Here is a 13,301-nt window from a genome sequence, read left to right as displayed (position 1 = left end):
CTGAGCGGGACTGGCCATCACCAGTCAGGGACATTACCAATTACCAATAAAGCTACTTTATATTTAAAAGAAAATATATTAACGTATACGAATAAGCACAAAGAAGTCTAAGCAATCCTTTACCAAAGTAAAATATCCAATCATCTTGAAATCTTCAAGATATTTGGATATTTTCCCTAAAAAACTTAGTTTATAGGTTACGACCTTGCGTGTTACTATTCCCCGGTAATTTCTATAGAGCATTTAAGTTTGGAAAATGTTTGCAAAGCACAGATGATACTTGGCGAAACTTATTCTCCTTTGCACTAAAAGTCGAAATGTTTGCGATAGCTCATATTGGTTTAATAATGGATTTGTAATGAGAATAAATGATACCGAATCAAGAACTAAAAGAGAGGAAGATCTGTTTCGAAACGAACCTATAATGTTGCTGGACCTTTGAATCCTTCGACTGGCCAGATCCCTCTCTCTGGTTACAGCTAATTTTTACTTTGCCTACAGTTGTGGTAGCCGATGTGGTAACGTCCCTCACTGGTGAACGACAGACTGGTGTTCGAGTCCTGCTCAAACTCCTTAGTTTCTTTGGTCGCTGCAACTTCATCATCCTTGTGAACTAAGGATGAGGGGATTTTGGGGAGCCTATAGGTCTATCTGCAGTCATTGGCTATTGCCTGGCCCTCCTTGCTTGGGTGGAGAGGGGGCTTGGGCGCTGATCATATGTATATATGGTCAGTCTCCAAGACATTTTTCTGCTTGATAGGCAAATGTCACTGACCCTTGCCTCTGTAATTCATAAGTAGCCTTTAAACCTTTAAACATACACCGAATAGTCTGGTCTATTCTCAACATATTATCCTCTGTCCTCATACACCTGACAGCACTGAGATTCCCAAACAATTATTCTTTGTTCACGCGGTTAGCTACAACAATGTAATTGTTCAGTGGCTACTTTCCTCTGGTAAGGGTAGAAGAGACTTTATCTATGGTAAGCAGCTCTTCTAGGATAAGTACATTCCAAAATCAAACCATTATTCTCTAGTCTTGGGTAGTGCCATAGCCTCTGTACTATGGTCTTCCACTGTCTTGGATTAGAGTTCTCTTGCTTGAGGGTACACTCTGGCACACCCTACTATCTTGTTTCTCTTCCTCTAGATTTTTAAGTTTTTATAGTTTATATGTGAAATATCTAATTTAATGTTACTGATCTTAAAATATTTTATTTTTACTTTTAATACTTCTTGTAGTTTGTTTCTTTATCTACTTTCCTCACTGAAGAATACATTTCCCTGTTGGAGCCCTTGGGCTTATAGCAACCTGCTTTTCCAGATATAGTTGTAGCTTCGCTTGTGATAATAATAATAATAATAATAATAATAATAATAATAATAATAATAATAATAAATGAAGGAAAACTATTTTCGGACAGTCCAAAAGGAGTATGTCGCCAGTGTAGAAGACTAGAGAAACCAAGGCTGTATTGCCATTTGAAAACCTTACAAGAAAACAGAAAGTCCGGCTTAGGTAAATTCCGATATTAAATTATAGTTTTTTCAAAATGAATTTGACCACCTTTAAAAATTTGCCACAAAAAAAAAAAAAAAATCCTGGAACAAATATTGCCAGGCATTCGCCGTTTTAAAAACAGATATCTTAACCTTAAGAAATGATATGACGGTCACCAACCCGTAAAAGATGAAAGCAAAGTAAGGTCTATATTACGGTCGCCTGTATTTTACTGAAATACGGCTGAGAACGGTATATTTCTACGGAGAATTTCCGATTGATATTCCAGTTTTAGTTTTTTTAACAGTGCAAGAGTTGAAAAATAGATGATGATAAATTGGTATCAATGTGTTCAATAATATAAAGAAAATGCGATTGGATTATAGAGACAATAGATTTTTTATCTTTCAGCTTTACTTTTTACCTTTTGTCTGTTTTTCCGGTCCCATACAGCAGGGGAACCCCACTCTCTACAAGAACTCCACTATCATTTTATCTTGATCGTTCAGAGTATTCAACATTTCATATCACGTATTGCTCATTTACTAATAAATCGTCCCTGTCAAAAGACTCGCCGAATAAGAAAGTCTTCAGTTTCCTCTTGAAAGCCTTAATGTCTTCCATCATTCGGATGTCTCATGGGAGCTTATTGTATAGTCTCGGGGCCGCATATTTAAAGGCTCTAGAGCTTACAGTAGACATCATCTTTGATTTACGCTCCACAAATATAAAGTTTCACTAATCGTAAGACTTCCTAAACCTCATTTATAATCTCTTTTATTAATTTTATTCTTTTATTTCAAAATTCTAATAGTGTTTACATTTCTTCTAATCAGTATCACAACATTGTTCGTGACAGCAATTTTTTCTTCGATTCGGAATAGATTTTATGCATTTAAGATAAAAAAAAATATATACATTTTAAAAAAATCCAGCTTCAATTGATTGCTCTTTCCCACACCAACTAGGATTTGTAAGCGTTATTATGTTATTTATTCTAGATGTATTTATTCTTTTTTTAACAAATAAACGAACCAGAGCAATGTTAAAACTATTTTCTCTGCATACACAGTTAAACATTTGTCATAAAAAACGATAAATGTCTGGCAACCTTTATTCCAGATTTTACCGTTTAAAACACATATATTGACGTAAAGGTGTGATATTACGGTCACCAACTAGTAAAAGATAATAACAAAGTAGGGTAAAATTACGGTCGCCTGTGTGACGAGCCTAGAGAAGGTTGTGACTCAAAGGCAGGATGAAAGCAACTGAGTGACTTTATTACAGAACATTCGTTTATATATATATAAACTCCAAGCAAAAAGGGCACAAAAGACATAACAGGCAATTTCATGTTCAACCGACACCGCACCGGTTAACAGTTAGCGGTGAGAGAAACAGACATGTTATTTCAGGTTCTTATCAGTGCGAGGGGAGAGCGAAGATACAAGCATAATATATACAAAAAAATGAAATGTTGTTACTATGTACGATCGTGTGACACACGGTTGGTACACCTGTATTCTATTGAAATACGACTGAGAACAGTATATTTCGGATCAAAATTACGTCTTTTTTAACAGTGTAGCTATTTTCTTAGCATAGAAAATTGAATATACTATCATGTTAAATTTTTACTATAATAATCTAGAGCGAAGAAATGATTTACGACCTAGAGGTTGATGGATTCTGACCCAACCTTCAATTTAATCTTTTGTGTGGTTTCGATATGATAATATATTATATATTATATCTTTGACACTCAAATAAATGACTAGCAACCCAAAGTATGCCCTGGAAATTCTCCCCAAAAGCCGGTTTTCATACAAATATTCTATCCATTTCAAAACTTTCTCCCACTCGGTAAGCCTCCTGGGCAGGTTTTAATCTCCATAGACAAAAGTTTTGATTAGATAATTCTCCTTGCCTCCAAAATTCCTTAACACGTATCCGCCCTCGTCAGCCTTTATACCTATTTTTCTTGTAATGGGTTAAGGGTTGTGGTGGCCGATGTGGTAACGTCCAAGTCCCCCTCAAACTCGTTAGTTTCTTTGATGGCTGCAACCTCACGAGCCTTGTGAACTAAGGATAGGGGGTTTGGGGGAGCCTATAGGTCTATCTCATGAGTCATCAGCAGCCATTTCCTGGCTCTCTTTGGTCCTATATTGGATGGAGAGGGGGCTTGGGAGATGATCATATGTATATAAGATCAATCTGTAGGGAATTGTCCTGCTTTATGGAGCAATGTCACTGTCCATTGCTTCTGCCATTCATGAGCGGCCTTTAAACCTTTAAATCGGTGAATACTTGATGGCTCATCTTGGTAAGATAAGTTTCATTTGTAAAAAGGGCTTCAACAGGAAAAATAGCCCAGCGAGGAAAGGAAACAAAGAAAAATATGTTTTAGGAACAGTAACATTAACATAAATATTTCCTATATGAACTATAAAAAAACTGTAACAAAAGAAGAGGAGAAAAAATAAAAGAAAATGGTGTGCCCTAGTACACCCTCAAGCAAGAGAACTCTAACCCAAGACAGTGGAAGACCATGGTACAGAGGTTATGGCACTACCCAATTGTAGACTATTCAAGCAATTTCATTGAAAGCATCTATTGAGTTTTTTCTTTTCTTTTTTTAATCGTCCAGGGTATGGAATATTTCATAATTGTTTATTCTTTTTTATGTGTGAGAACATTTATTCATGAGGCAACAATTTAATCTAATGATAATCCATTTTGATGCTCAATTTTGCCAAAGTCTACATTGTTATAAGTATCTCATAAGTTTAAGGTATTTGTTTAGTTTCATCTTTTTTATATAATTTCATTCGAATCCGTGATTTTTCCTTATTTAGAAACAACTACTTTGTTTTAGTCGGAGAGAAATGTAATTAATCGTGGCTGAAATATGCAAAGCCATAAGTTATAAGAGAGATTAGTTCTCCAAACATTCACCTGGGCCCCACAAGGCACTAGAAGAGTTGGAAGACCCAGGCCTACATGGCTGAGGACTATGAAGCGTGAAGTAGATGATGAATGGAGAAGTATTGAATCAAAAGCTCAAAATAGAGACGATTGGCTAAATCTAACCGAGGCCTTTTGCTGTCACCGAGACAGGCTCAACTCACATACATTGTTTGTGAGTTAGAGTTTTCTTGCTTGAGGTTACACTCAGGTACGCAATTCTCTCTTCATTGTTTATATATATATATATATTTTATATATATATATATATATATATATATATATATATATATATATATATATATATATATTACTAGCAAAGCTACAACCCTAATTGGAAGAGTAAGATGCTATAAACCCAAGGGCTCCAACAGGGAAAAATAGCCCAGTAAGGAAATGAAATAAAGAAATAAATAAAAGATATAAGTAATGAAAAATCGAAATCAAATATTATTAAAACATTAGCAACATCAAAATAGATATGTCATATACAAACTATGAAAGGACTTATGTCAGCCTGTTCAACATAAAAACATTAGCTAAAAGTTTGAGCTTTTGAAGTTTTACTGATTCAACTACCCGATTAGGAAGATCATTCCACAACTTCGTCACACCTGGAATAAAACTTCTAGAGTACTGTGCAGCATTGAGCCTCATGATGGAGAAGGCCTGCCTATTAGAATTAACTGCCTGCCTAGTCTTATGAACAGGATGGAACTGTCCGGGAAGATCTGAATGTAAAGGATGGTCAGAATTAAGAAAAATCGTATGCCACATGCATAATGAACTAATTGAACGACGGTGCCAGAGATTGATATCTAGATCAGGAAAAAGAAATTTAATAGACCGTAAGTTTCTGTCCACCAAATTAAGATGAGAATCAGCAGCTGAACACCAGACAGGAGAACAATAGTCGGAAAAAAGAAAAAAAAAATTAAAGAATGAAAAAATAAATTCTTCAGAATAGATTGATCACCAAAACTATATATCAACGTTGTTGCTGTTCTTAATATATTTTATATTGTAATTCATTACTTGTAGCCTATATACTTTATTTCCCTAATACCTTTCCTCACTAGGCTATTTTTCCCTGTTGGAGCCCTTGGGTTTATAGCATCCTGCTTTTCCAACAAGGGTTGTAGCTTAGAAAATGATAATAATAATAATAATAATAATAATAATAATAATAATGCCAATTTTGACCTAGGCTGAGATTAAAATGACATACAGCTTGGTATTATACAATGATTGTCAGTCACATTAACAATTTCTGTTAGTGATTAATGCTACATTTTCTCCTCAAGTACAAAACAAAAACCCATAATAGATAATCAATTATCCTTACATAAGAGAATAGGAAAAGAAAATAAACCATCAAGGAAAAATAGGGTACATGATAACAGAATAAAATGAAAATCAATATGTATTATATTGAGGTGAATATTTATATAGCCCTCTCGTATTAATGTTAAACCTTTCTAAATTGGGCATGCTTTATTATTATTATTATTATTATTATTATTATTATTATTATTATTATTATTATTATTATTATTATTATTATTATTACCACCTAGGCTACAACCCGAGTCGGAAAAGCAGGATACTATAAGCTCAAGGACTCCAACAGGAAAAAGCAACCCAGTGAGGAAAGGATATAAGGAAATAAATAAGCTATTTGAAAAGTAATAAACAGATAAAATAAAATATCTTAAGAACAGTAACATGTCTTAACGCTGAAAAAATAAATTTCTTCGTCAAATCTTGGAGAAAAAATACTTTCTTAAATCCCTGCACTTTCTGATACCGAAGAGGAGGATGTACTTACGATGTTTATTAGGCTCTATGCAAACAGTATCATCAAACAGGCTGTCATGTGTCCTTTCAAGCACAAATATTCAAACCAAGAGTAACTAAAAAAGCTCTCGGCAGCTTATTTCGGTCGACCTTCTGCCCGACCTTGACCTTGACCTTTGACCTAGGACTTTCATAATGCAATCAGTCCCACGTCTCAACATAACAGTTAATCCCTGCAAGTTTCACTACTCTATGAGTGAAATTGTGATCAGGAAGTTGTTCACAAACAAACAGTCAAACGGACAAAGAGGGGCGAAAACATAACCTCCTAACTTTGTTGGCGGATGTAATAACAAAACACACATCTTTCCAGAAGAAAGAGAAGATAGAAAAACAGAGAAACTTGAATTCAAAGAGGTAGGAGAACCTCCAGCACTTGCCGTGTATAGAAGTCCAGTGATATCGTTAACTTTTTTTCCGAATTTTGCAAAGATTTGCCTGTGATTGATAACTGCGCGAAGTAGAGTGGAATATTCATAGATGGTATCGATGCCAAAGGTTATCCCGCCATGCAGTTCTCTCGATTCTTTATTCTTTATTATTGTCTGGCCCTTCCGGCCACAAACAGTCAAACGTATTTCCACTCTCAGCTTTAACCAGAACGTCGGACTCCCAATGAATTATGCACTCTTACTCCACAGGAATTGTCGGGAGACCAAACAAACCATATTATTAGGCCAGTTTCCCGCTGAAGGGGAAAACTTAATAGTGATTCAGTTAAAAAGCCGCTCATGAATGGCAGAGGCAAGGGACAGTAACATTGGCCTATCAAGCAGGACAATGCCCTGGAGATTGACCATATATAAATATGATCAGCGCCCAAGCGCCCTAACCACCCAAGGTAGGACCAAGGAGGGCAAGGCAATGGCTGCTGATGACTCAGCTGATAGACCTATAGGCTCCCCCAAACCCTCCATCCTTTGCTCACAAGGATGGTGAGGTTATAGCGACCAAAGAAACTAACAAGATTGAGCGGGACTCGAACCCCAGTTAGGGACGTTACCACCTCGGCCACCACAACATTCTCTGCAATACCAATTTATGGATCGCAGTAGGCTGTGAGAATTTTCAGTCGAAAAAGTTTGAAGTTTGAAAAACGCATAAATTTCACGCCGCATTCGGCGGTCTACTGGCTACTTTCAAACTTTTTAATAAGGGAATTTAAATTCAAATTTAGTGTAGTTGTTGTTTTGGATGGTTCCTCTTATCACATAACCGTTAATACTGTAAGAAACCTATAAAAAAAAAAGATAAGGTTAGTAATCAGTATTTCAATTGCAAAGGTTACCAAGAGATCGCACTGCGCCATCTACAGAGGGAGATTTAAATGCTTAAGTAACGTTTAAATATAACTCCATATTATTATTATTATTATCAAGCAAGAGAACTCTAATCCCAGACAGTGGAAGAGCATGGTACAGAGGCTATGGCACTATCCAAGACTAGAGAATAATGGTTTGAATTTGGAGTGTCCTCCTAGAAGAGCTGCTTACCATAGCTAGTCTCTTCTACCCTTATCAAGAGGAAAGTAACCATTGAACAATTACACGGCAGTAGTTAGCCCCTTGCGCGAAGAAGAATTATTTGGTAATCTCAGTGTTGTCAGGTGTATGACAGAAGAGAAGTGTAAAGAATAGGCCAGACTATTCGGTGTAGGCAAAGAAAATATGAGCCGTGACCAGAGAGAGGGATCCAATGTAGTGCTGTTTGGTCAGTCAAAGGGCCCACTAACTCTCTAGCGGGGGTATCTCAACGGGTGGCTGGTTGCCTGGTCAACCTACTACCTACTAAGCCTGTTGAATAAAGTTAATGAATGAATTGAGTAGCAAAAGTTGTTAAGTCGAATCTTAGTTATGCTCTGTATCTGAATTTACTTTTTATATATCATTCTCCATTATTTGGTTTCTCGTGTCATAAACGACATGCTGTGACCGATAGTGCTGACTCGACATACTGGTCTGCCGCTGATTGTTTCTACGCTTTTGTTTGCCTTAAAATATTTCTCTTCTTCCTTTACAGCCATTTTGACATTCAAAATCTCAAAAAGCCCTTAGAAATACTAATCATTTTCCCATCCTGAAATTAATTATCGAAGGGTTGTGGTGGCCTGTTGATAACGTCCTTGGTTGGTCATCTGCAGGCTGGGTTTCGAGTCCCGCTCAAACTCGTTAGCTCCTTTGGTCGCTGCAACCTCACCATTCTTATGAGCTAAGGATTGGGGGGGGGGATTTGAGCGAGCCTAGAGGTCTACCTGCTGAGTCATCAGCAGCCATTGTCTGACCCTCCCTGGTCCTAGCTTGAGTGGAGAAGGGGCTTGGGCGCTGATCATACGTATATATGGTCAGTCTCTAGGGAATTGCCTTTGCCATTCATGAACTGCCTTTAAACCTCTAAAAGAAGGCGGAGCCAAATACCGCCGTAGGCAACTTGCTTTCAATTACAGGAAAAAAAAAAAAAAAAAACGTTCCTTTCTCTTCTCTTCATTCGGCAGAGAATATTCTATTCTACTCAGTGCTTAGCTACTGGTTTAATTTTAGCAGAGACTAAAGGGTATATATATTTTACGGAGATTTTATTCTAATTCTAAAATAGCTCACAGTGCAGTGATGGAAATAAAATAACCCGTGACATTATAGATTCATCTCTGTGAGTACTTTTACTATTTGTTCAGATATTATATATGTGTGTATATATATACATATATATATATATATATATATATATATATATATATATATATATATATATATATATATAAATATGTGTATATATACAGTAGATATATATGTGTGTCCATATGTGTATTGAGAGAGAGAGAGAGAGAGAGAGAGAGAGAGAGAGAGAGAGAGAGAGAGAGAGAGAGAGAGAGAGTTGTGGATAATGTTGTATGAGAAAATATTTTTTAAATGGACACGAGAATCCCTCAAACACTTATACTCCTTTAAGATTTCCGGAAAGAAAATTGCATGGATAGATAAGAAGCCTATTCACTATACTAATACTTCAGATAGTCGGAGAAGAAAACACGCATTAACTAGAGGTTAGGCTTATTGTAAATGTGAAAGATTATCTAAAGGTTTAAAGGTTGCTTATGTATGGCAGAGGCAAGGGACAGTGACATTGCCCTATTTAGCAGGGCAATGCCTTAGAGGCTGACCATATATGCATATGATCAGCGCCCAAGCCCCTTCTCCACCCAAGGTAGGACCAAGGTGTTCCAGGCAATGGCTACTGATGACTCAGCAGATAAACCTATAAACTCCTCCAAAAACCCCCATCCTTAGCTCACAAGGATGGTGAGGTTGCAGCGACCAAAGAAACTAACGAGTTTGAGCAAGACTCGAACCCCAGTCTGGTAATCTCCAGGCAAGGACGCTACCACCAGGCCACCAAAAGCAAAAAGCAAAGCATGAACGTTGATAGGTTCCAAAGGAAACAGTTAGATTTTATGGCAGTCAGTGGGACCGAAGTGATGCGCCATTATGTGCGCAGGGGAGATGCACAAAGAGAGATTGTGCATGGAGTGCATGAGAGATACAGAATATGGCGAAGGAGATTGAGTGCGTGTGTCGAGTGCAAGAATATTATTATTAATATTATTATTATTATTATTAATATTATTATTATTATTATTATTATTATTACTTGCTAAGCTATAACCTATGATCACGAGGGCTCCAACATGGAAAAATAGCCCAGCGAAGAAAGGAAATAAGGAAAAACTACAAGAAAAGATTAATAACAAAAACAACGTTAAAGTAAATCTTTCAATAAAAAAAAAATAACAAGAGGATAAAAACTTCAAGTGTGCCTGAGTAAACCCTTAAGCAAGAGATCTCGGAGGGTCCGAATTTTTGCTTTTTGGGTTTATAGAACAACAAAGACTGGCTGTTCTGGGTGATTACACTGTAAAGTTTGGTAACAGAGAAAGGGCTAGTGTGCAGTTTAAAGGTTTAAAGACTGCTCATGAATAGCAAAGGCAAGAGACAATGATATTACCCTATCAAGCATAACAATGGTATGCAGACAATTCGTCGAAAGACGATTGTTAGAATGACAACTCGTCGAATGAAAATTCGTCGAAATGACAATTCGTCGAAATGAGGGGTAGTTTGAAATAATTTCTGTTTTAAGTATCTAATATCAAACATTTCACTATAGCCCATGAGCTAAATGGAATTCATTAAGACCGAGCGAGGTGCTAGAAAACTTTTGCATGAAGGTTTCTTTTACACAATTGATAAGACATTGTGATAAAACATACTGGAGATGAGAAAAACAGAGTGAGTGTGCAGCAAGATTACAAACTATTAATGATATGATTCAAGAAAATCCTTCACGGGATTACCATCCGCCAAATGACACTCGAAATGCTGCCTTCTAAGTTGTAAATGAAATTAAGCAAAGGGCTTGTGAAACCGAAGAAGTGACTGGCTGCATAGTTTATAATGCAAAATGTAATATGCCTTTGAGTGTACCAGGAGCACTACCCAAAAAATCTTCCCTTTTGAGAACAGTGAATAGGAAAACGTCCGTACAAGAAGATGAAGACTTAAACGTTACGACAAGAGGATACAATTTTAAGTTGTCTGAAGACGAAAAAGTGACTATTTATGGAACTGCTAGAAATTTGACCTTTTATCCCAAAACTGTATTTGGTTTGTGATAGCACATTCGACTGCACTCCAGTTAATTCACAGCTTTACACTATACATGCTCTAATTGCTAAAAATAAAACCTTACCATTGCTATACTTTTTGTCGGGTTCAAAGGACGAAGAGACTTATGACATTATTTTCACATTTATAAATCAAAGGCGAAGCTTGAATGTTTCATCCATTATGATAGACTATGGGCAATTCGACCAATTGTCATTTCGACGAATTGTCAGTTCGACGAATTGTCATTTCGACGAATTGTCATTTCGACGAGCTGTTATTCTACCAATTGTCTTTCGACCAGTAGTCAGGCTACCATAACAAAGCCCTTAAGACTGACCATATATACATATGATATGCGCCCAAGCCCCCTCTCCACCCAAGCTTGGACTAAGGAGGGTTAGGCAATGTCTGCTGATGACTCAGAAGATAGACCTATAGGCTCCCCAAATCCCCCATCCTTAGCTCACATGGCTGGTGAGGTTGCAGCGACCAAAGAAAGTAACAAGTTTGAGCGGGACTCGAACCCCAGTCTGGCGTTCACCAGTCAGGGCCGTTACCACATCGAAAAAAAAAAAAAAAAAAAAAAAAGAGGTCCTGGAAAAATAGGTTCTGTTAGAGTTGAGAATATTCTTAAGTGACTTGGACAAAGAGTAATTCTAGAAGAAAAGAACTCGTTAGATTGTTTTAATAAGTAACAAACAAATGAGTCGCCTTTTGGATGCAATGATGGTGACCAGAGTGGGTGAAAGTTCAAATGATTATCGAAGCAAAAGTGAGGGTAGGAGGCCATTTTAGTTGGAAAAAAAGTTCATGATATATTTAAATGAAAATTACAAAAATATAGTTTGATAAAATATAGAAATATAGCATAAACGGAAGGAATAAAAAAGGAAAATATGAAAGCTTTAAAAGACAAGGAAATCTGACTGCTCCAGTATTTTCGCCTTCGTCTTTTCTGAGAGTAATCCTTGGGAACATGATCAACTATATTGTCTCCAATATACAGTTCCACTTATTTCCTATCGTCACGGATTGCTCACGTGTCTTCGGACTTATTTTGACAAGAAGCTATTATTATCATTAATAATAATAATAATAATATTAATAATAATAATAATATTAATAATATTATTATTATTATCATTATTATTATTATTATTATTATTATTATTATTAGTTAAGCTACATAACTAGTTGGAAAAGCAAGATTATTATCATTATTATTATTATTATTATTATTATTATTATTATTACAAGCTAGGCTATAACCCTAGTTGGAAAAGCAGGATGCTATAAGCCCAAGGGCTTCAACAGCAAAAAATAGACCACTGAGGAAAGGATAAAAGGAAATAAATAAACTATTGAAGTAAAATATTTAAAAAACAGTAACATCAAAATAGACTTTTCATATATAAACTACAAAAACTTCAATAAAATAAACTAGAGAAATAAGGTAACCTATTGTTCTTGTTTATTAATTTTCTTCATGTCATTTACTAAACTTTATAATTGCTTTATTTGTAGGTGTAACCAATGTTGGTTTCATATTTTGGATGTATCATCCTCTCTCTCTCCCTTCGCAGTGAGATTCAGTTGAAGTCAATTCATCTAATAAGTGACTTCAACTTTGAATTTACCCCTAATCTTTATCTTCCCCACAAAAACAAAAGCAAAAGAAGTCTTAACTCTTTTTTTTCCCTTCGTTATCCCTACATTAAGGGGTCGGTTGCCTCATGCGGACTCCCCAATGCATTCTATCAAAGGCATCCTCTTCCACCAAACCTCTTCTCTCCATATCATCCTTCACCTTATCTCACCATCTAATTCTCTGCCTCCCTCTTGATCTTCTCCCCCTAAGAGGTTCCTTCCAATCCCTCCTCACTCCCTCCCCCCTCCCCACCATCCATCCTCAATACGTGCCCACTCCATCTCAGTCGCTACACTCTTATCATCTCTGTAACCTTTACTACACCTGCCATTATTCTTACTTCATATTTTTTCCAATCTTTCAAGCAGTGGAATTCCCATAATCCACTTCAGCATTCTCATCTCTGTTCTGTCAAGCTTTGCTTCCTCTTTTCGTCTTAAAGCCCAAGTTTCTGATTCATACATTAACACTGGTTTTATTACTGCGCTGTAGATCTAAACTTTTACCTTGATTGGCATTTTCCTATCACATACCACTTCTGCTACATCCCTCCACTTTTCCCATGCTGCTTTTATCCTATTCTATTTAAAAGGATTGTTTGCCCTGAACAAGCAACGTGTATAAGGCACTACATCCCCTAATACTGCTAAAAAATTACTACTAAC

The 13,301-nt window shown here is 36.4% G+C and overlaps 1 protein-coding gene across 1 annotated transcript in view; it reads right to left on the bottom strand.

Annotated features, from left to right (window-relative positions):
* Positions 1–13,301, bottom strand: part of Gycalpha99B (guanylate cyclase 1 soluble subunit alpha 2) — a 361,252-nt gene that overhangs the window by 101,614 nt on the left and 246,337 nt on the right. The gene's annotated exons all lie outside the window — the stretch shown is intronic.

The sequence above is a fragment of the Palaemon carinicauda genome, chromosome 22 (assembly GCF_036898095.1).
Source record: "Palaemon carinicauda isolate YSFRI2023 chromosome 22, ASM3689809v2, whole genome shotgun sequence".
NCBI classification, from domain to species: domain Eukaryota; kingdom Metazoa; phylum Arthropoda; class Malacostraca; order Decapoda; family Palaemonidae; genus Palaemon; species Palaemon carinicauda.
This window is presented reverse-complemented; position numbering and strand designations above follow the sequence as displayed.